Source organism: Rattus norvegicus, chromosome 18 (assembly GCF_021556685.1).
Source record: "Rattus norvegicus strain SHRSP/BbbUtx chromosome 18, alternate assembly SHRSP_T2T, whole genome shotgun sequence".
Lineage (NCBI taxonomy): Eukaryota > Metazoa > Chordata > Mammalia > Rodentia > Muridae > Rattus > Rattus norvegicus.
The window spans coordinates 24,446,791-24,468,148 of NC_141551.1; the positions used below are offsets into that span (position 1 = coordinate 24,446,791).

Genomic DNA, 21,358 nt, shown 5'->3' on the forward strand with positions numbered 1-21,358 from the left:
GTCATTATTACAAAATGACAACCAACAGATTGGGAAAAGATCTTTACCAATCCTACATCTGATATAGGGCTAATATCCAAAATATAAAAAAAACACTCAAGAAGTTAGACTCCAGAGAGCCAAATAACCCTATTAAAAATTGGGGTACAGGGGTTGGGGATTTAGCTCAGTGGTAGAGCGCTTGCCTAGCAAGGGCAAGGCCCTGGGTTCGGTCCCCAGCTCCGAAAAAAATTGGGGTACAGAGCTAAACAAAGAATTCTCAGCTGAGGAATATCGAATGGCTAAGAAGTACCTAAAGAAATGTTCAACATCCTCAGTCATCAGAGAAATGCAAATCAAAACAACCCTGAGATTCTACCTCACACCAGTCAGAATGGCTAAGATCAAAAACTCAGGTGACTACAGATGCTGGCAAGGATGCAGAGAAAGACGAACACTCCTCTACTGTTGGCGTGATTGCAAACTGGTACAACCACTCTGGAAATCAGTCTGGAGGTTCCTCAGAATATTAGACATTGCACTACCTGAGGACCCAGCCATACCTTTCCTGGGCATATACCCAAAAGATGCTCCAACATACAAGAAAGACACATGCTCCACTATGTTAATAGTAGCCTTATTTATAATAGCCAGAACCTGGAAAGAACCCAGATACCATTCAACAGAGGAATAGATACAGAAAATGTGGTACATCTACACAATGGAAATGAAATTCATAGGCAAATGGGTTGAACTAGAAAATATCATCCTGAATGAGGTAACCCAATCACAGAAAAACACACATGGTATGCACTCATTGATAAGTGGATATTAGCCTAAAAGCTCGAATTACTCAAAATACAATCCATAGATCACATGAAGCTCAATAAGAAGGATGACCAAAGGGCGGGTGCTTCTCTCCTTCTTAAAATGGACAACAGAAATATTCAGAGGAGGGGATATGGAAGCAAAGTTTGGAGCAGAGACTGAAGGAACGGCCATTCAGAGCCTGCCCCACATGTGACCCATACATATACAGCCACCATATACATAAGATTGATGAAGCTGATAGGAACCGGATATAGATCTCTCCTGAGAGACACAGTCAGAACATGTCCAATACAGAGGCAAATGTTAGTAGCAAACCACTGAACTGAGAACAGGACCCCCATTGGAGGAATTAAAGAAAGGATTGAAGGAGCTGAAGAGGCTTGTAACCCCATAAGAACAACAATGCCAACCAACCAGAGCTTCCAGGGACTAGACCACTACCCAAAGACTATACATGGACTGACCCATTGCTCCAGCTGCATACGTAGCAGAGGATGGCCTTGTTGGGCACCAATGGAAGGAGAAGCCCTTGGTCCTGCCAGTGTGGGACCCCAGTGTAGGAGAATGTCCCGGGGGGAGGAAGGGGAGGGGAACACCCTTAGAGAAGAAGGGGAGGGGGATGTGATAGGGGGCTTATGTCTGGGAAACCTGGAAAGGGAATAACATTTGAAATGTAAATAAAAAATATGCAATAAAAGAAAAAGAGAGAAAGAAAATATCATCCTAAGTGAGGTAACCCAATCACAAAAAGGTCACACATGGTACACACTTACTGATAAGTGGATACTAGCCCAAAAGCTCGTTACCCAAGATACAATTCACAGGCCACATGAAGCTCAAGAAGAAGACATTCAAAGTGTGGATGCTTCATTCCTTCTTAAAAGAGGGAACAAAAATATTCATAGGAGGAGATATGAAGTCAAAGTTTCCAGCAGGACTAAAGGAATGGCCATTCAGAGCCTGCCCCACCTGGGAATTCAGCCCATATACATATAGCCATCAAACCCAGACAGTATTGCTGATGCCAACAAGTGCATGCTGGCAGGAACCTGATATAGCTGTCTCCTGAGAGCATGAAAAATACTAGCTAGCAGCCAACCATTGAACTGAGAATGGGGTCCCCATTGGAGGAATTAGAGAAAGGATTGAAGGATCTGAAGAGGCTTGCAACTTCATAAGAACAACAACCAGCCAGAGCTCCCTAGGACTAAACCACTACCCAAAGACTATACATGGACTGACCCTTGGCTCCAAATGCGTATGTAGCAGAAGATGGCCTTGTTGGGCACCAAAGGAAGGAGAAGCCCTTGGTCTTGCCAGTGTTGGTACCCCCCAATGTAGGGGAATGTCAGGACAGGGAGATGGGAAGGGGTAGGTGGTTGGGGGGGTGAACACCCTCATAAAAGAAGGAAGAGGGAGTTGGGATAGAGGTTTTACAGACAGGAAACTGGGAAAGAGGATAACATTTGAAATGTAAATAAAAATTGAATAAAAAAATAGAAAAAAGTTTTAGTCATTGTTTCCTGCATGTATCTGTTCTCCATCTGAACCCCATTATTGCTGGGGCTGAGGTAGCACTTGTTTCTTCTGTCTGAAATTCCCACTCTTTGACTTTCTGTCTGGGTTCTAGCTTTCTGTGCATGACTATCCTCTACATGGATGTGTGGGAAGTCTTGCCCAGTAGTCAACAGTTCTTATAGCCAAAGCCATAGCATGGCCCACTCTTTGGTTCTAGGCCAGCCTCCTGTTCCCCAATTGTCTCTCATAGCTCATCTTCTGATGATGCCACAGGAGTGTTAATTCTAAGAGCAAGGAATCATCCTGTGCCACGTTTTGACTTCTGGATCCTGCCTAAGGACTGACTTATTCCCTCTCTCTCTCTCTCTCTCTCTCTCTCTCTCTCTCTCTCTCTCTCTCTCTCTCTCTCTGTGTGTGTGTGTGTGTGTGTGTGTGTTTGTGAATGTACATGTATATGTTTGTATGTATACGTGAAAGCCAGAGTATGGAGGCCAATATCACTCTCAGTAACTCCTCAGAAGATGCCTGTCTTGTTTTCATAAGATGGTTTTTTTTTTACACTAACCCAGAGCTTGACAAATAGGCTAGGCTAGCTAGCTAGCAAGTAGCAAGGATCCTTTCGTCTAGCATGCCATCATACCTAGGTACTTAAAAAATGGGTTCTAAATATTGCACTAAGATCCTCATGCAATTTTACCAACTAAGCCATTCCCTCAGCCTTGACATCTGGTCTTCTGCCCCCAAGCTGTACTTGGATCTAACAGTTCAATTAAATTGTTCAAAAGTTTAGCCCTCATTAACTTTGCACTCCCAATCCTGTACATGATACACGACACAGTGTAGTAAGACACAGCACATCTCTATTATAACCAACCTTAGCTCAAGTGTTCTATACCATCTTGTGACTAGTATCTACCTGTTGTGTAGCATTTTCCTCAAGACTGCAAGAGTTTTCCCTGTAGGGAAGCTCCTGAAGATGAAAAGTAAACAAGTCAAAATCACTTTAGGAAGTTCTTGAAACTGACCAGATTCACTAGGCCCCTCCCTCCCAGAGTAAATTAGTAAAGACCGCTGGCAGTCATTTGCAGACAATCAAAGCAACAAAGACCCTCAGACCAACCAAGCAGTTTAAAAGAAGCAGAAATCTGACAAGCTGCCAGGAAGAGGTTTAGACTGAGGTAACCTGGAAAGGACAGTCTCCAACCTCTTACGTGGCTGCAGGCTGTGAAGTATGCTCCAGGTTTCTAGCTGTGTGAGCTGTCACCTGTGCTGGGGTGAGCTTTGGTGATGTAGCTGTCTTTGAGTCATTTCTGTTCCTGTAAATAATACCTCACATCCCTCACCCCATATTCCTGTAGTAATGCCAATAAAACTAGTTGATTCACCAGATTCAACTTGGCTAATATTCGTACTTTGGTCTATTGTTGGCTCTCTATCTGGGGTGAGTCTCTGCATGTTTGTTGTGTCTTCTTCGAGAAAAGTCTTGTCATACAGCACTACCAAATTAGGTCATACAGGTTTCACGGGGTAGGAAGAATAACTTTTTTAGTGAAATCTAGAATCTTCTGTGACACAGGTCACATACTGAACAAAAAAATGGAGACAAGGGTGGGCAGAGGCTCCATGCTGCCTCCTACCACAGTCTGAGGAATTTTCTTAGTCTTTCAGGGACTATGGCTCAGATGAAACCTGATCCAGTATAAAGATGAGTTTGGATTTATTGAAAGGCACTTAAAAATGTGTGTGTGTGTGTGTGTGTGTGTGTGTGTGTGTGTGTGTGTGTGTGTGTGTTATGTACACATCATGGAGCATCTGTAAAACTTGTGGAAGTTAATTTTCTCTTTCAACATAGATCCCAGAGATCAAACTCAGATCATGATGTTTGGTGGCAAATGACTTTTTAACCACCACACCCTTGTTTTTGCCAGCTCTAAAAGGCACCTTAAACGCAAATTTTGAGCATAATGTTAAGAGAAAGAGAGGCTCTTGGGGAGAAACACATATATGAGAGAATGGTCATGGGCTTCTCAAAGAAGCGTCCCATATGCAGGACAGTCATGTATAATAGTAGAATTGTGGTGGTTTTGAAGTTATTATTTTTGAGGTTAAGAAATTTGAATGAGAGCACAGGATGTCTCTTGAAGGCTTCTAACAGGGTTACAGCTGATAAAGTAGAACTCCAGGAAGTTAGGACATTTTCACTATAAACAACCTTGTTTGTGAGGTCCCTGCGAAATGTCTGGGATGGCCAGGATGACCACATACAACCAGGTTAGGATGGACTTCCCTACTGTTTTAGCATAAAGTATGGGGATAGAAAATAAATACCATTTCTATGTTTGTGACCTTCACAACCAAAATTAATTTTGCTGGAGCTCTTGCTTCCCAGCAGGGCAAAGGCTTCATCCAGACTCTGGGGTGAGGAGCTCCCCACATCTTTCCTGCCCTTATTCTGTCAGGATAAGGAGGTTGCACAGGAAGCACCCTTTGTTGCTTGCGCCTGTTTTTGCAGACAGATGACTTGTTTTGGGAAAGTCTCTGCTGGCGCTATGAAACAGGTTCAGATAAAAAAATCAGGAGATAAACACATTGAGTTGGTTTTCTAGTCTACCTGCCTAACTTCCTCGCAGAGCAAGGCAAGGGCTTTTGGATCTTGGCCTTTGCTTATTATAGGCCACAACATCACTGCTTCAGGGGTGCAGCATAAACCAATACCCTTTGGGTTATAATGTTATGGAAATGGGGACTGCTTAATTTATAGCCTTCCCTACCTTGGCCTAGTCTTGTAGAGCTGAAAAATTTCTTAACGAACTGCCATACTTTACTCCTCACAATGTTAGGTGGAGGAAGGCAAGCAAATATTAGTAGGAGAGATAGGGGTACCTTCTCCAGGGCAAAGGTTGAAAGTTCATGCTACAGTTTCCTTTAATCTTCCAGTCACCCTAAGCTGTCTCCTGGGCTGCCATGCAGAGCAGGAAGTGACCTTTGGAGTCAAGACAGACTAGAAAGTATGGCGTTCTGCTTCTGTCCTCAAGATCCCGGGTCTCCCTGAGATCTACTTGCTCATGTGTAATGTAGATGGACACAAAAGAGCTCTCTGAAGGAACGGGACTGATACAAAAGGGATTTATGTCATTGGCTCACACAAATAGTCATCCACTGATGGCCTTCCACACAAAGGCTGAGCACCCAGGAGTTTTCAGTCCATCAGGTTGGATGGCTTAGTAGGCCCTATCAGTCACTGAAGCCATGGGGGATTCCTAGAGAGCCACAAGCCTTCAGTCTACATTGGAAGCCAGAAGAATGTGAGTTTTGATATTAGTGAAAGAATGTAGGGTACAAGGGCAGCAAAGGGATAGATGAACTCACCAAAGAGACAGACGTATGTTTTGACCATGTTCCCCTATAGACTGATTAATTGTAGTGGAAAAAGGGAAGCTCTGTGAAAGGATGGTTGAAGTTGATATTACCTATGAGAGTCAGTTGGTCATATACTTATAATACTGGAGAGAAACATACTTCATTTATGCAAAATTCCCAGGACACAGGATTTTAACAGACCCACAAAGAATTAACATGCTGACAGAATGGAAACAATTGTAAAATAAAAGGGAAGATTCAAATCAGTTGCTACACTCAAGGGGATCTCTCATTGGGTCTGTCTTACTTCAAACCTTTCACCCCCTCACCTCAAAATGACTCTTCTTCCTACAACAGGACCCCACTCTCTTAAGCTCCAGAGAATGCCAAGCCTTTGTCCTCAATCCCAGAAAAAACGAGACTCCACTCTGGCAGCTGTACTCAACCCCACTGGATTAGACATGGGCTTCTCGTCTGCCCCCTGCTGTTCATTTCCATCCATGGTAGCCCTTCAGTCTGGAAACCCCACTAATAACAAATCGTCTTTCCAAATAGGGTCAGTCTCCAAAGACAGATCGATTCTCTGGCAGCCATGGTGCTTTAGAACCAACAGGACTACATGTTCTTATAGGGAAAGAAGGTGGTCTTTGCCTTGTTCTCCAAGAAGAATGCTGCTTCTATGTCAACCAGTTAAGAATAGTGAGAAACAAAACCCAGCAGCTACAATTAGATATCCAAAAATGCAGGGAATAGCGTGAGGCCTCTAATTCCTGGGTCCTCAAAAACCCTACATGGAAATGGATACTGTTTTTTCTGACCCCACTTCTCATTTTTCTGGTCTATTTGCCCCCTGCCTCATTAACATCATCTCCATATTCCTCCAATAACAAATTCAAAAACTTTTAGCCAAACAATTTATCAGTAACCCTTTTACAGGATTACCAACCATGGTCCACAGAGAAGTCTGATGTGAGTGACTATTGTGACAGCAGCACTCCTGTATCCATCACCATGACACTCACTGCATGTCCCTTTGCTTATGTGTCACATGTGTTACAGTCTGGATGAAAGACTCACCACCACCCCTCCTCCTCCTGCTCCTCCTGTTCCTCCTCCCCCTCCTCCCCCTCCTCCTTCCCTTCTTTCTCCTTCTCCTTCTTTCCTCTCACCCCTCCACACAGGATGCCTCTCTCAATAAAATCTCTCACCTGAGACCTGTCATATGGTATGACTTGTCCAGGACTGTGCCACTTATTCTAACACTAACAATGTCATAAAACTCAATGAAAAGCTAAGACGGTGTCGTAGACTAAGGAAGGCAAAGGGAAAAGACCACTTCCTATAGTACTGGCTTGCATCCTGAGTTAGAGGGAAACAGTGCTATGAAAGACATTATTGGGTCAACTGCTAAACTTAAACAAGAATAAAGAGTTAGGCATTGTTTTAGTTTACTTTCCTGCTGCTATGATAAATACCATGACCAAAGCAAGTTGGGGAAGAAAAGATTAAATTTATCTCACAGGTTATAGTTCATCATCAAGGGAAGCCATGGCAGGCATTTAAGGCAGGAATCTGGAGGCAGGAACTAAATCACAGACCATGGACAAATGCTGCTTACTGGCTTGCTTAGCTGTCTTTCTTAAATAGCTCAGGTCTACTTGCCTAAGGATGGCACTGCTCACAGTAGGCTGTATCCTCCTAAATCAATTCACATTAAAGAAAATAGCCCAATGTGATAGAAGCAATTCTTCAGTTGAGGTTCCCTATTTCCAGGTGACTCTTGGTTTGTGTCAAGCTGACAGCTAAAGCTACCCATGACGGGCAGCAGCCAATATTAGATGATAGTTGCTCTATGATTGCCATCCTTGTTGAGGAATGCATGTTCCAGTCTTTATGGAATGAGTTGGTTTATGTGTTTTACTAGTCTTGTTAGGTCGAAGCCTGGGTCCTGGCCTCCCTACCAAGCCAGGTGTCAGTGGGCCAGTTAAAGAGACAATAATAAAGATCAGAAAGGAACTATCTATTCATTGTGTCCACATGCACACATACAAAGAAAGAGGTCTATTAAACTGCAACCCCCAACACACACACGTCTATTTTCACTGTCCTGACATGAAGCTTAGGCTTAAACAGAGGAGGAGTGAGCATAACCAAGCATTTCTGGTCTCCATGTGCTTTTACTCATCATTGGACCATTATCTCGACTCCAGTCTCTTCTGCAAGATTATCTGACAAATGGTCATCACGGTGTGAAGTCTCTTCAGGTAGACAAGCTCCACCTCTGACTGGCACCAGCCTTTTTCTTCTTACAGCATGGAAACTCCTTGGGGAATTATGATTTCTTGGAGTCCGTTGCTTTAACAGGCTGACAAGCCAAGGGAGACAATGGCTGGCAAGTAATTAACCCGATAAGACAGATGGCTAAGTAGTATGCAGGTGCCAAGGTGGGTGTGTCTTGGTAAGTAGCACATGGGTATTCCTTTATATTGTTTTTGCTTTTGTGACGCTTCCTTGTAACTCTGAAGTCATTTTCAGGTGAAAATTAAAACAATATTTTTGATTTGAGTGGAGAGAGACCTGTGAGAGGAAGTGACCACGTATGCTGAACAGGGAAGAAAGCATGCATGCTGGATGGAGCTGGATTGTGGGGTGGAGAACAAATGTCTAGTTTGTCCTCTTTGCTTCAGGTCACTGCTCTCTCTTACGCAATCTTCAAAGTACTAAGCACACATTTTCTAGCTCTGGGCTTTTGTGGAAATCACATAATAGATGTCAGAAATAATTCTGTGATCAATAAGTTAAATGAATTCTAGCATTTTATTATTATACTTAGAAATACTCCAGAGACAGAGCAACCACAAAAACAACTGAATATCTGTTCTTGATTGAAGGGTGGACTCAAATTAAGGGCTGTCGCTGGCTGGGAGAGCATGGTGCTAGATGAAATTGGAAGACTGTGCCACGGTCACATTCTTCATCCTAATCAGTGGAAACTTCCTCGACTCCACTGTCTGCCAGATCCCCTGAGACTGGAGAAACAAATATTGTGAGCTGCCATGTGAGTGCTGGAACTGAGTCTGGATGCTCTGCAAGAACAAGAACTATTAACCATGAGATCATCTTTTCAGCCCCAATATTTATCATTTTTATTTTTGTATTTTTCTGATGTGTTGATAGTGTGAGATGTTACTGGTGTGGGTGGACGTCCCTCTCATCTAAAAATGTCCTCTAGACAGTAAACTACTTGCTACCGGCATACTTTTGACATGTGTAATATGCATTACTGACTGAATTCATACCTCAGCCTCTATCCTTTGTCAGACTCCTGTATCCAGGGTGTGTTGTATCAGAGTCCCATCCTACAAGCCAATCTCCAGACAACTAGAGGGCTCACCTGTATCCCAATATAGTGAATGTTACACTTTCCAATCCTGAACCTTAGCCCTATTTTATCCACCTCTTCCTTTGAAACCCAGAAAAAGCTTCTGATGACCTCTGCCCCATCCCCACCCCAGTTCCTTCTTTCTCTCGCCTTATCCTGGTGTTTTCTGTGTAGTCCTGCCATATCTTCTTTGGAACTCTGAACAATAGTCTTGCAGTGAATTGTTCCCAATCTGTTGTCCTCTTCACATCTGACTAAAAATGAACTACAAGCCACATTTTAACAGTTTCTGAAGGGAAAGACAGTAGAACCAGGTACACAAATGCTGATGTCTTTAGCAAGGAACATGATACCATAATGTGTCAACAAAAAACAGCTTTCCTTTCAAAGACAACTCCTTATACAAGTGACCATGAAGTACATGTACCATGTACTGTAAGTACCATGTTCCGATATGATAATGATTCTATGGTGTTTTTATGACAACAGAACGGAGTCATACAATCAAGGCACTGTGTTAAATGTGCTGATACAAATATCAGGTGGTTGGGTTACCATAAAGGGAGGAAGTCTCTGTAATATCAGATTCTATTTGATGACATTTTAGCTTTTGAGTAGGTGGAAGCTTGTACTTACTTTTCAATATGAAATTTACTTGAAAGTCATAAGGAGGTTAGGTAAGACACAGGGGCAGGCAATGATTGGCTATTTAGAAGGCTAAAGAGCCTGAGGTAAATTTGGCTCCCAACCTAAAACATGTGTAGTCTTCAAAAATTAGTCAGTCAGCATGAAGGTTTAACACCGATGAGATTTTTGGATGTGTGGACTTCAGTCCACATAATACTGCAGAGAAGTCACTAGAGAGTAGAAAACCTCAGGCAAGACCCACACAGGCAACAGGTACAACATCAGTTGGATTGGAGTGTGGCTGCTGGGAAAGGTAAAGCGGCCTTGATTGGTGTCATTGATACAGTACAAGTTTTTTAGTATAGTTATCTTACTTTGGGTTGTACTATTTCCTTCCTTTCTCTTACCCATGTTCTTGGAGGGCAAACTGCTAAAAGAATCGCTTTCTCTCCCAAGTTTCTTTCTCGAGTTGAGCATAAATTGGTATGAGATGTAAGTAAGAATGCCCCTCTAGGTTCATATCTTTGAATGCTTGGTACCCAGTTAGTGGAACTGTTTGGAAAGGATTATGCGATAAGGACTTGTTAGAGGAGGTGTGTCTCTGGGGGTGCGGTTGAAAACCCACACCATTCCCAGTTAGCTCTTTCTCTCCCTCTTTTTGCCTTGTGTTTGTAGATGGGATGTAGCAATCAGCTACTGCTCCAGGACCATGCCTGCTTGCTTGTCCGCTGCCATGTTCCCTTTCATAATAGCCATGGACTCACTCTCTGAAACTGGAAGCCCCAATCAAGGCTTTCTTCTATAAGCTGCCAGGGTTACAATGTCTCCTCACAGCACTAGAAAAGTAACTAAGACAGTTCGGATGGTAGAACTCAAGTTTTAGGAGAACTTTGAAGAGTCAATGAGTTTTATGAATGGAAAAGTAAAGAATTCTTATAAACAAGACTGATGAGCTCAAGTGTATGGAAGCTTTAGGATCCTTTTATCAAAGTTTTTTTTAAATGTACTGTTTGACAACTTCAGGCATTCATGTAATGTGCTTAGGTCAGGTATGCCTCCTAGTCCCTCCCCTCTAAGTACTCCCATATCCTCCCCACCATTTCCCTCCCAACATCTTGTACTCTCTTTAATTGTTAAAATTTAAATTAAAATTAAAATATGATTGCATTATTTCTCCTTTTCCTCCTTCCTGCCATTTCCATATGCCCTTCCCCCATACACCATTTTCTCTCAAATCCATGACTTCTGATATCTTCTTATCAAGTTGTTCTCTTTACCACTGTCAGTGTGTGTCCAGATATTAGGCCTTCTACTGGAGCATGGACGATGTATCAGGAGCCATGTGTCTGAAGAAAACTGGTATTCTTCCTCTCTCAGCAGAAACCAATTGCCAAAATCATCTGAGATTCATGCTTTCCCTGAGTTCTAGTTATCAGTGTTCTGAATATTTTAGATAGTTCATCCCCTTTGTGATAGTAAAGGCTGGAAGGGGAGATTTTTAGATATATAATAGAGAACAGACTTGGGAATTCTTTATTCCTATCCACAGGAGAGTTTACCTGCTCCAGGTTCTGGGTTGTCCTGATGTCCCATGTGAATTGGTCCTACAGATGCGAAGCATCTCCTAAATTAAGATTTGGTCACCAACAGCCCAAGCACATGGATAAATATGAGCCACAGGCAAAACCAGTAGCCTACCTGGTGAGTCTAAAGGTTTACAGGAGTGTTTTCCAGGAGTGCACAGGACACTACTAGGAAACGGAAAGTTACTTAGAATGCCTCAGTCTGAAAATCAGATGAACTTCCAGAATCTACACCTTATAGCTGTTTACTCAGACACTCATATTCCAGTTCCCCACGCAAAGTTTAGAACTGAAAGAAAATGTCTTGTTAGGTCAGAGTAACTCGAGGGTACTTAAAGATTTGGGATTTGCTTGTAACGTGGGCAGATTTCAATGTGAGCACACCCTCCCGAAGGACATAGAAAGAGTGGCCCAAAGGGAATTGGTATGAACTGAACCCACAAAGAAGCAGGAAACTGATGTAGAAAGTGATTTAATCCCAACTTGGAGTTTCTACCCCGCCTTTGTCCAGTTAAGTCCCCGGATAAAAGACACCTGCAATCTTTATATTTATAATAAGCCTTAAACATCATAAGTACTGAGCAGATATCTATGCTCTATGCCATTAGAATCTACTTTCCTATCAATAACCCTGAAGTATTACTTACTGTGTTTCATCTGGGCTGCTTTTAACTCCAATTGGCCAGCCCCCAGGGCCATGTTTTGTTTTGTTTTATTTTTTATTTTTATTTTTTTTGGCTCACCTAACCCATGGCAACATTTCCTTCTTCCTCTCCTGCAAGACCTTCTCCTCAGGGTTCTCTCAGACCCCAAACCCAGGAACCCTAAACCCCACCTACTGCCCAGCTATTGTCTGTTGACATCTTTGTTTACCAATCAGAATTGACTTGGGGGCAGGGTCACAGATCTAAGGGCAGACTTCAGATCTTGGGGGCCTGCACTTAGCATTACAATAGACAACAAGACCAGCCTCAGTAGAGAACAGAGAAGCTTCATAGCTCAGAAGTATCTGGTAGAAAGACAATCAACTACACAACAGATAAGGCAGACCTTCCGTGGGGAGCACTATGAGATGAGTGGGTGGCAAAGGAAGGGAGTTGAGAGGAGAATTGGCAGCTTTTTGGAACATTCAGATCCCTCTCTCCTTTAAAAGGATTTTATGGACCAGCATGCTGTGCACATAGCTTAGAGGTAGAGGACTGGCCATGCATATATCACACCTTGGGTTGATCTGTAGTACTGTACACCTGTAGAAAATGAAAGGATGGTACTTGACCTTACAGATAAAATATATAAGGAAGTTTTGGAAGTCTGGGATTTGAATGGTGTTGTGGTATTCGATTTGAAGCCGGTTGTGACTTAAATCCATCATGAAGCAATGGGGGTATCTGGTTTGATATTAAAATTTGGTTCTTGTGGTTGGAACCCTTCTGTAAGCAAGGAAGAATAAAACACTTCTAGAGGCTGTTTTTCTCCTTTCCGTAATGCGTGTGTGTGTGTGTGTGTGTGTGTGTGTGTGTGTGTGTGTGTGTGTGTGTGTGTGTTTGGGGTGGGGGGTGATACAAATCCAAATTAAAGCCTTCATGCTCACATAACAGGAACTTTGCTAGTTGGAGACATAGCCATACACCCACATTCCTTGCATAATTCCATCCTAGCCATCATGGTCACAGCGAACAAAGGGAAGGAGTTACGGGGGGAGAATAACTGTCAAAGGCAAAGATCTTACAAGCAAAGCCTGCTGCTTGTTTGGTTTTGAGCCCCTTTCTCACCCTTTCTCCTTCTCTGCCCTCTCTGTCCCAGTCAACTCTAAGGAATGACAGAGTGTGTCACAAGCCTGCAAATTTCTTTCCCTGTAACTGCACTCTTGTGTGTGGCCACTTGGTGGGAAAAATCGACTGTTTAAACATGGAGCAGAGATCATGACTAGAGCCAGAGAGAAGAGTAGGGTCAGAGCTCTAAGCTTCCGAATTCAGTGTCACCTCCAGAATCTACACTGTCCCCCTCAGTTCTTCTGACACTGTACTATGTGCCTAGAACTCTTACTCTAACCTATGACATCATCCTATGACATCATTCGCTCAGGCTTCAGCCTGTCATTGACCCTCTGGTCTAATAATCAGACCCGGCCCCAAGCAGAGGCTGATAATGGCTCAACCTAACCAACTTGCCACCCCACCCCCACCCCCCGCCACTTTATTTTCTAACAGGATACAGATTGTATAGTGACCTAGAGTGAAAGTTGATTGTCAGAAGCTGTGGGTGAAACAAGGCACGGTTTCCCAAACCGTGGCTCCCAAATCAGCATCACCAGGAAATGTCCACCTAGGATGCTAACGCTATTCTTGCCAGTGGTGCCATGAAATCAGTAGCATTGATTGGGAATGGTTGCTTTCCAGCTCCAACTCGTGGGAGGGGGCTACTTAACAATATCTAGAGACACAAGCAATTAATGTTAATAAAAACCTAAAACACAGAACTCCAGCTTTCCCTCAGGATCCAAGGATTCAGGCAAGGAGAGCCACAATTGTTGTTGTTACTTAGTTTTGGTTTTGGTTTTGACAGGGTCTTGTGTTTATCAGGTTGGACCAACACTGGGATCGCAGGTAACCACCACCGTGCCCAGTGTATATGGTATAGCAAGCAAACGCAGGGTTTCGTTCATCCTTGGGCAAGCGCTCTACCTGCAGAGTTACACTCTGAGTTTGATGCAGATAAGAAAATGGAAACTATGGTTAGGGGTTATCTTCCAGAGTAGTCTGTGACAACTAGTTGAATGTGGCCCTTCTAGAATGTCCCTTGCTAGCATGTGTTTTAAGCTATTGCCAGTTGTGCTACTTCTCTGCTTGACAATTTGTATCAGAAATTCTCATTGTGGTGTTTTTTTCCCACTGAGATCCAGCAGTCCTTGGTTGTCTTCTTAAGGAACAGGTACTGGGCCGTGGCCCTGGGAAGGAGCTCTTCAGGTCCTCTACAGCTGGCTGCAGGCTCCTTAGCACAATGCAGCTCACAGGGACCCTTGGACCAACTTTAGGATGAGTCTGGTCCTGGAACAGGCCAAATGAGACTCTTTAATTTTATTAATTCATTTTTATTTTTCAATATTTCTTGTGTGTGTATGTATATGCATGCATGCATGTGAGTACACATAAGTAATTTTTTGCATATGTGTAGTACATATGTGTATGTATGTGAGGTTATATTTGGAGAAGTTGATGTCAAGAGTCTTCTTCAATCCCTCATCTAATGTAACTGTAACTTTTAAAATTTATTTTATGTATGTGAGTACACTGTCGCTATCTTCAGACACACCAGAAGAGGGCATCAGATCTCATGGTGGTTGTGAGCCACCATGTGTTTGCTGGGATTTGAACTCAGGACCCCTGGAAGAACAATCAGTGCTCTTAACCACTGAGCCATCTCTCCAGCCTATAACTATAACTTTTATTGACCTGGTGTAATTGTTTTTTGTTACCCCTTCAATCTGCTAACCTAGGCCTAGTCCTGGAAGTGTCTAACCTCAATAAATCTAATCTAGGCCTAGAATGTTTTCGGCTTCCGAGAGTTACTGCTGAATAAGCTCATCCTTTCTAGTTCTTCTCTGAACTCTGACCGGCTGGTCAACTAAGCTGTTCTGACTCAGAACTCCTCTCTGAGCTGACTGATTCAACCTGGCTTCTCTCTCTTGGCTTTTCTGAATTGCTATGGTTGGCAATCTGTTCTAATATTTCAGATCCTTTTCATTCCCTGGTTTGTTCAGTCTTCATCTGTGTCTAGCTTGTTCTCTCTGTCTGCAACCTGTCTCCCTGTAACTGTTCAGTAAAACTGCCTCCTACCTCTTTCTCCACACTGTTCTCTTAAGTAGCTTCTCTTTCCTCTCTCGTGAGGGTTGGGCTTATCCTATTCTGCCAAATCTTTCTCTGACTTGTCACTTTGTCTGCCACTCAGTTAGATGTCACTTTCAAGCATGGGTGCTTCCTTCTACAAACTAACTTTACCTTCATTGTTTGGAATTAAAAGTGTGCACTAAGGATGTGTCTGTAAAGGTGTGTGTAAAGGTGTGTGTAAAGGTGACTGAACCACAGCACAAATAGAAACGGTTTTGTTTCTAATGAATAGCGCAATCTTGGGGTTCACAATGCATCAAATATCCTGTAATAATCCAATGTCCTCACTAATAACATAGGGCCTCACAGCTGAACCCAGAGCTCAACTATATTGCTAGTCTTGCTAACCAGCGTGTTGTGGGTATGGCCTGCCTCTGCCTTCTGGAGCGGGCTACATACCTCTTAGTACTTTGACCTCCCAGACTTTGCTCTGGCCTTACCTTTAACTTGGATCCATCTCCTCAGCTTCAAAGGAGGTGTTGAATGACTTCCTGCTGAGTGTGAGCAGGATGGCCCGCCTCAATTTCCCTTCCTTGTCTAGCCTGAAAATGTCGCAGACATCAGGATACTGTCCTGCTTCCCTCCCCAAGCTCCAACCTTGTCCAGCATGTAGCTCCTGTTCATTTGAGAAAGCTCAGATTTGGCCTTTCAGCAAAGGAGGCTGGCTGCCTTTTCTTCGTGCAAGTGTTTTTGTGATCTTGGATGATTATTCCCTTTCTCACATTGATCTCTACTATGATGCTTCCAGAATGAGATCTCTGAATTATCCGTTGAGTTCTAGAGTATGATTCAGGAGAGAGAGTGAGGCCCAAGTTTCTGCATCTTCAGTAAGCTACCAGGTAATAGAGTTGTTGATGGTCCATGGGTTTAGTTTTCTTTTGTGTGCACATGCATACGTGTGTGCACATGTATGTATTCCTGTGAGTGCACACACGTGTGAACTGTTGTGGTTGTGTGCATATGTGTACTTATATGGAGACCAGGGTCAATGTCAGGTGTCAATATTCCTCAGAAGCCCTCACATTGTTTATTGAGTCAGTCTTCTGGCCTGAAGCTTACTAATCAGGTTAAACTGGGTGGTCAGTGGGCTTGTTTCCCCCAACACAATGGTGGTATTACAAATGCTCCAGCTAATGTGGATTCTGGGCATAAAACTCAGGTCCTCGGGTTTGCAGAGCAAAGCACTTTATCAGCTGTGCCATTGCCCTAGCTGAACTGATGACTCAGAGCACTGCTCCTGACTTTCCTTAGTGAAAGTTTAAGTCCTGTGGGCAGGTCTCACTGAGCTTAGCTCCCCGTCTCTGCTCCAGCTATCAGATCTCCACATTTTCCCTGCAAGCATGCTGTGGGCTTGAGTTCTGTGTTTCTGCCATCCTGGCAACCTTTCCTCTCCCAGTCTCTTGTTCCTCACAGAACCTCGTATTCCAAGAGAGCAGAGCTTGTTGCCCCTCTAGTTACTGCTGTAAATACACATTGGCTAAGAGGTGGAAGAAACCTGGTACTAGTTATACTTCATTTTGATTTCTGTGTGAGTATTGTGTTTCCAGACTGTCCTTGCCTTATAGACTTGCTACATAGTATTGTCTTACTCGTTAAGGCATGCCATAATGTATGTGGCCATCTACCAAACCATTCTCACAGTATACCTTCATTGAGCTTCCCTTTCATACCTTGAGAACCCCTTGGCTTTTCCAGCCTCCAGGATTTTGTGATACTGAGCCAGTCCCAGACATCTGAACACCCTCCTCCATGTCTTTCAGTATCTCAGTGCACTTGACAATATCAGGGCGGAAAGAAGGTGTGATGTTCAGACTTACATAGAGTGAGTCCTGAGGCCCGCCTGTGTTGTGGACCATCACATGTCCCAATTCTGTCTGTCCCTAGAGGTCAGCATCCGCACTCTGATTTTACGGAGGCGGCAGAGAGCAGGAAGAGCTCTTGTTTGGGTCAGAGCTTCCTTTGGCACATTCTCTCTTGAGAAAACTTCACTTTGTGATTACATACAAGGGAATTTTAAATAAAAAAATCCAAGTCAGAAGACTGGTAACATAAAGTAGCTCAAGGCAGAGAGAGTAGAGAAAGTGTTTTCGAAACTCTTCAGGTAGACACGCCAGACAGCACATTCCCTTGAGGAAGAACTCTGGCCTCGGCTCTGAGCTGTATTTAACTGCCTCCATCTTCCTCTGGTTAGGATTAGTGGCAGCAGGGCCAGTGGAGACATTCTGTCCTGTGACATGATTGTGTCTATGCTGGCTTGGCGGGACAGTGTGTTTTCCCCAAAGGCTAAAGCTTGAAGTTGGCCCTGTCTTTCCCTACTCTGTGGTTTTATTCTCAGCTTCTGTTTTATATTCTGCCACTGTTAACTTACTGCTTGCTCTGTGGCTTCAGATGGCATGGATGATGGCAAGTGAGGACTGGGGTGGGGAGACTGTGGTTAGTAACGATTGCTCCAACGGTCTGGTGTAGAGCTGATCTTTATCTTTCAGATGACCCGTGTAAACCAAGACCAGTCAATAAATCCAGACAGATGGCTATGTCAGGGGTGACCGTGAAATTAGATGGGCCAACTCCAGCCCCAAAGGGAGAAAAGGTCAGGATAGGACTACCCCGTCCAGCGTCACAGTTTACTTTTAATCAATTCCTTGATGATAATGGATGATCCACAGTGCTAGTGGGAGAGGATGGCTTGTTTTATAATGAGCTAGGCTGATAAGAATCGATCCCAGAGGCCACTTCTAAAACACAGGAGATCACGTTATAGCTGTGCACATAAGGTGTACTATGGGCATATTCTCTCTAAGTTGAAGTGGGGATCTCTTACTCCATGATGCACTGTGTTCTAGATGACTCACAAAGGACTCATATCAGGACTTAAGACCCGGATACCATTCAAAGAATTTTTATTTCACCTTTTTCCATGTTTGCATGTATGTGTGTGTGTGTGGAGGGGTGCACATGTGCTCATGTGTTGGTTTGTAGAGAAAGGTACCTTGGCAGTTGTTCAACTAGAGTGATCCATCTTTTCTAAAGATGTCTCATTGGTCTGGAGTTTTCAGATTAAGCAAGGCTGGTTGGCCACTGAGGGCAGAGACTTAATTATCTGTATCTCTTCAGCAGCTGGGTAGGTGCACGCTACCACATCTGGCGTTTCGAAAGCAAGCTTGATCTCAGGTAGCGCTTCATGCTGGTGTGGCAAACACATCACTAACTGAGTACACTCCAACTTCTCCTTGCTCTTTTCCATTGTCCTTGGGCTTCTTTTCCCAGTTCCCAACTATGCAGAGCACATTGTTGTAGATTGCAGACTATATGTAGGTGAGGGCGGGCACAAGATAAGACAAGGCCTGTGATTGGGCAGTGAAAAAGTAAGGTGGGCACAGAGTTTTGGAGAGAGGAGAAAGGGGAGGAAGAAACAAGATGGAGGAGAAGAAGGAAGACCCAAATCTGAGTGGCCTTAATGGGCCACAGGTAATTATGAATATTTTATAAGGTATGGAATTTTACAGGACGATTTGTCTTATCTAGGTGGGCAGTTTATATCAATATTAACTGGCCCCGAGTTTATTGTGTGGATGTTTTGTGGAGTGAGAATTTAAGATATAAATCTGATTGATAAATTACAAGCTTATTGAGTTTTGATTTGAACGGGTTACTGGGAGCTGTGACTATAACCACAGGGAGTGGGTGCTGGGACCGTGAGCAGAGTTCGAAACAAGAGAGCCATGAGATAGGCTGTCTCTGAGTGGAACTGGCCTTGAGAACTAGATAGATGACGAGATTGCCGCAGGGCCCCAGAGAGTAGCCAGTGGCAATGTGGGATGGAAATTGGGAACTTTTCTTTTCTTTTTTATGTATGTGGCAGTGACCACTACCAAACTCCAGTCATAGAGGCAAGCTCTACTGGTGTTAGCGAAAATCCTGCCGTAGGGTCAATGTAGCATACTTCCGACATTCAGAAGTTCACTGGCCAAGACTGGCCTCCACCCTGGGCTTTAATAGTGTGCAGGAAAACTTAATGAATTGGGTGGAGACATTTTGCTGATTGAGATGAAAATACCCAGCAAATGCCATGGCCCACTGAAGCCAACACTAACATGGGTTGGTGAGTTCTTTTTTAATATTTACCACAACACATTACTAAACTTTCCATTTGAATTTCATCATCTTTTATACATTGAATAAGGATCATATTTTTTTATCTCAAGATGTAGAGAAAATATTCTCAGTTCCAGACCTGGCTCATAGAAAGAAATGGAGAAAAGTGTCCCCCATGAGTTTATCCAACTTTACACCATGTTCCCAGCAACTCCTGTTATAAGTCTATTAGGGTCTGTTCCTAGTTTTAGCACATGATTATAGACCACCACTAACTAAAACAGGACTTGCTGCATGGAAGATGGGTGTCTAACATTTCAATAGCTTATCGCCATAGTCTGTAAAGTACAAAGGCAGGGATGCAGACATCCTAAGGAGATCCTATGTCCTCCTCTCCAGCTATTCGACTACTGAGTCAATGGACTCTAAGAAATTGTCATTTTCCAGGGATATCATGCTGGGAGAAGAAAAAGGCTAAAGACTATGCCAGCTAGAGTGAGGAATTTATCTCCTGGAAGGAAATTTCATAGTTCTGGCAACTTGTCAGGTCACTTTGCCAGAGAGACTGGAGCCAAGACTGATTGTGCTGGGTCAGTGACAAGTGGTATCCACCGTGAGCAGGACTGCTTAGCTCTATTAGCTGTTTTGGACCTCTGGCTAAAGGCAAACCTCACGTGAGGATAAAAGAAACAGAATTAGAGTCTCAGGACCAATTGATGACCACGCAATCCGATGTATTTCTGCAGGCTCTAAGGTTTTACTTCTGTAGGAGCCAAGTGTAAGGGCATAAAGAAGAAACCAGGAGTCTCCCCGGGATCATTCCTATCACGAAGAGTTCTCATGCCTCATTCTGAGCAGTATGGTTGGAGTCATGCTGTTCTGCAGTTGGCTAATACAGAACAGTCACTTTCTAGAGAGAAATGAAACAAGCACATATTTTGATTTCAAGAGGTGCTGACCCTGCAGGAATTTGAATTTCTGTCAAATGGTTTTTTTTTTTTTATAATGTCAAGCCAGGAGAGGAAGAGAGGAAGAGAGAGAGAGAAAGAGAGAGAGAGAGAGAGAGAGAGAGAGAGAGAGAGAGAGAGAGAGAGAGAGAGGAAGAGCAGAAGGAAGAGTGAGAGTGAGGACGATCAAATGGCTTTTTTTAAATATTGTTTTTCCTTAGTGGAGTTTTGTTTATTTAACACTTTGAAAGAAAAGACAGTACAGTTTCGCTATTTTACTTTTCCCACAATTTCTCCTCTTTTACAATACACTTCAATCTTCTTTTTAAAAAAAGTTTCATTTTTCACATTCAATTAGCATTGTCCAATTTCCCTGTACTGAGCTGTTCATCAACAATACTGTCTTAAGATGCCCAGTGTTTCCGTGTCACCATGGGATCTCTCAATATCCAACTGTAATTCTGACTCTAGAACTGAGGGAGATCAGGAGTACGGTCATTACCTACTTCCTCTTTCCAGCCATTATTCCATAGATTAGATAACCAGGCATTCATTCCTGAATGTTTAGAAAGCTCACCAGATAACATAGTCCTTGGGGACCCTCCGAGACTGTCTCAGGAATGGTGTCATAGTGAATAAAAGTGCACATCATCTACCAATCACAATGCAGATGCCTCCCTTTCCTGTTTGTTGTGCAATCCAGGTCTCCTAAGCTCTTTGGTTGATGGTGTCCAGCTGAATGACATGGATTTAAGGGCTTACCTGGCATAATCCATAAAGGCTTCATTATTCTACATTCTCGCCTATTGTCTACCATGATATAGTCAATTTAAATCCTGTAACTGTTTATTTTCTAGCCTTAAATCTGTTTGGAACTCCCCCAGGGTCTCCTACAAAGTTAGAGCAGACAGGTATTGGCCACCTTGGAATTAGATTAGAAGAGGAGACTTGAGGGTCAGGGTAAAGAGTATGGCCGATTGAACTAGTGCACAGGTCTGACACCAGTCCAATGGTAGGCCTGAGAAACGTGCTGTCCACTGTGCCACCATACATCAGCTCATCACCATATGGCAACATCAAACACAGAGTAAGTAATTTTTACTTGTCCCTCTGTTGCTTGAGATATTCAGTGTATAGATACAGGCCCTG

General features: G+C 43.3%; 1 long non-coding RNA gene and 1 other non-coding gene across 2 annotated transcripts in view; both read right to left on the minus strand.

Moving 5' to 3' along the window:
• Positions 1–8,486: 8,486 nt before the first annotated feature.
• The window catches only part of LOC147999712 (uncharacterized), a 40,008-nt gene continuing 27,136 nt past the window's right edge, over positions 8,487–21,358 (minus strand). The window contains exon 3 of the long non-coding RNA XR_015643122.1: positions 8,487–8,717. This is a non-coding gene — a long non-coding RNA (uncharacterized LOC147999712). The remainder of the gene's footprint in view (positions 8,718–21,358) is intronic.
• On the minus strand, positions 19,019–19,174 carry LOC120098349 (small nucleolar RNA SNORA62/SNORA6 family). The gene has a single exon (XR_015643160.1). It is a non-coding gene; the product is annotated as a small nucleolar RNA SNORA62/SNORA6 family (small nucleolar RNA).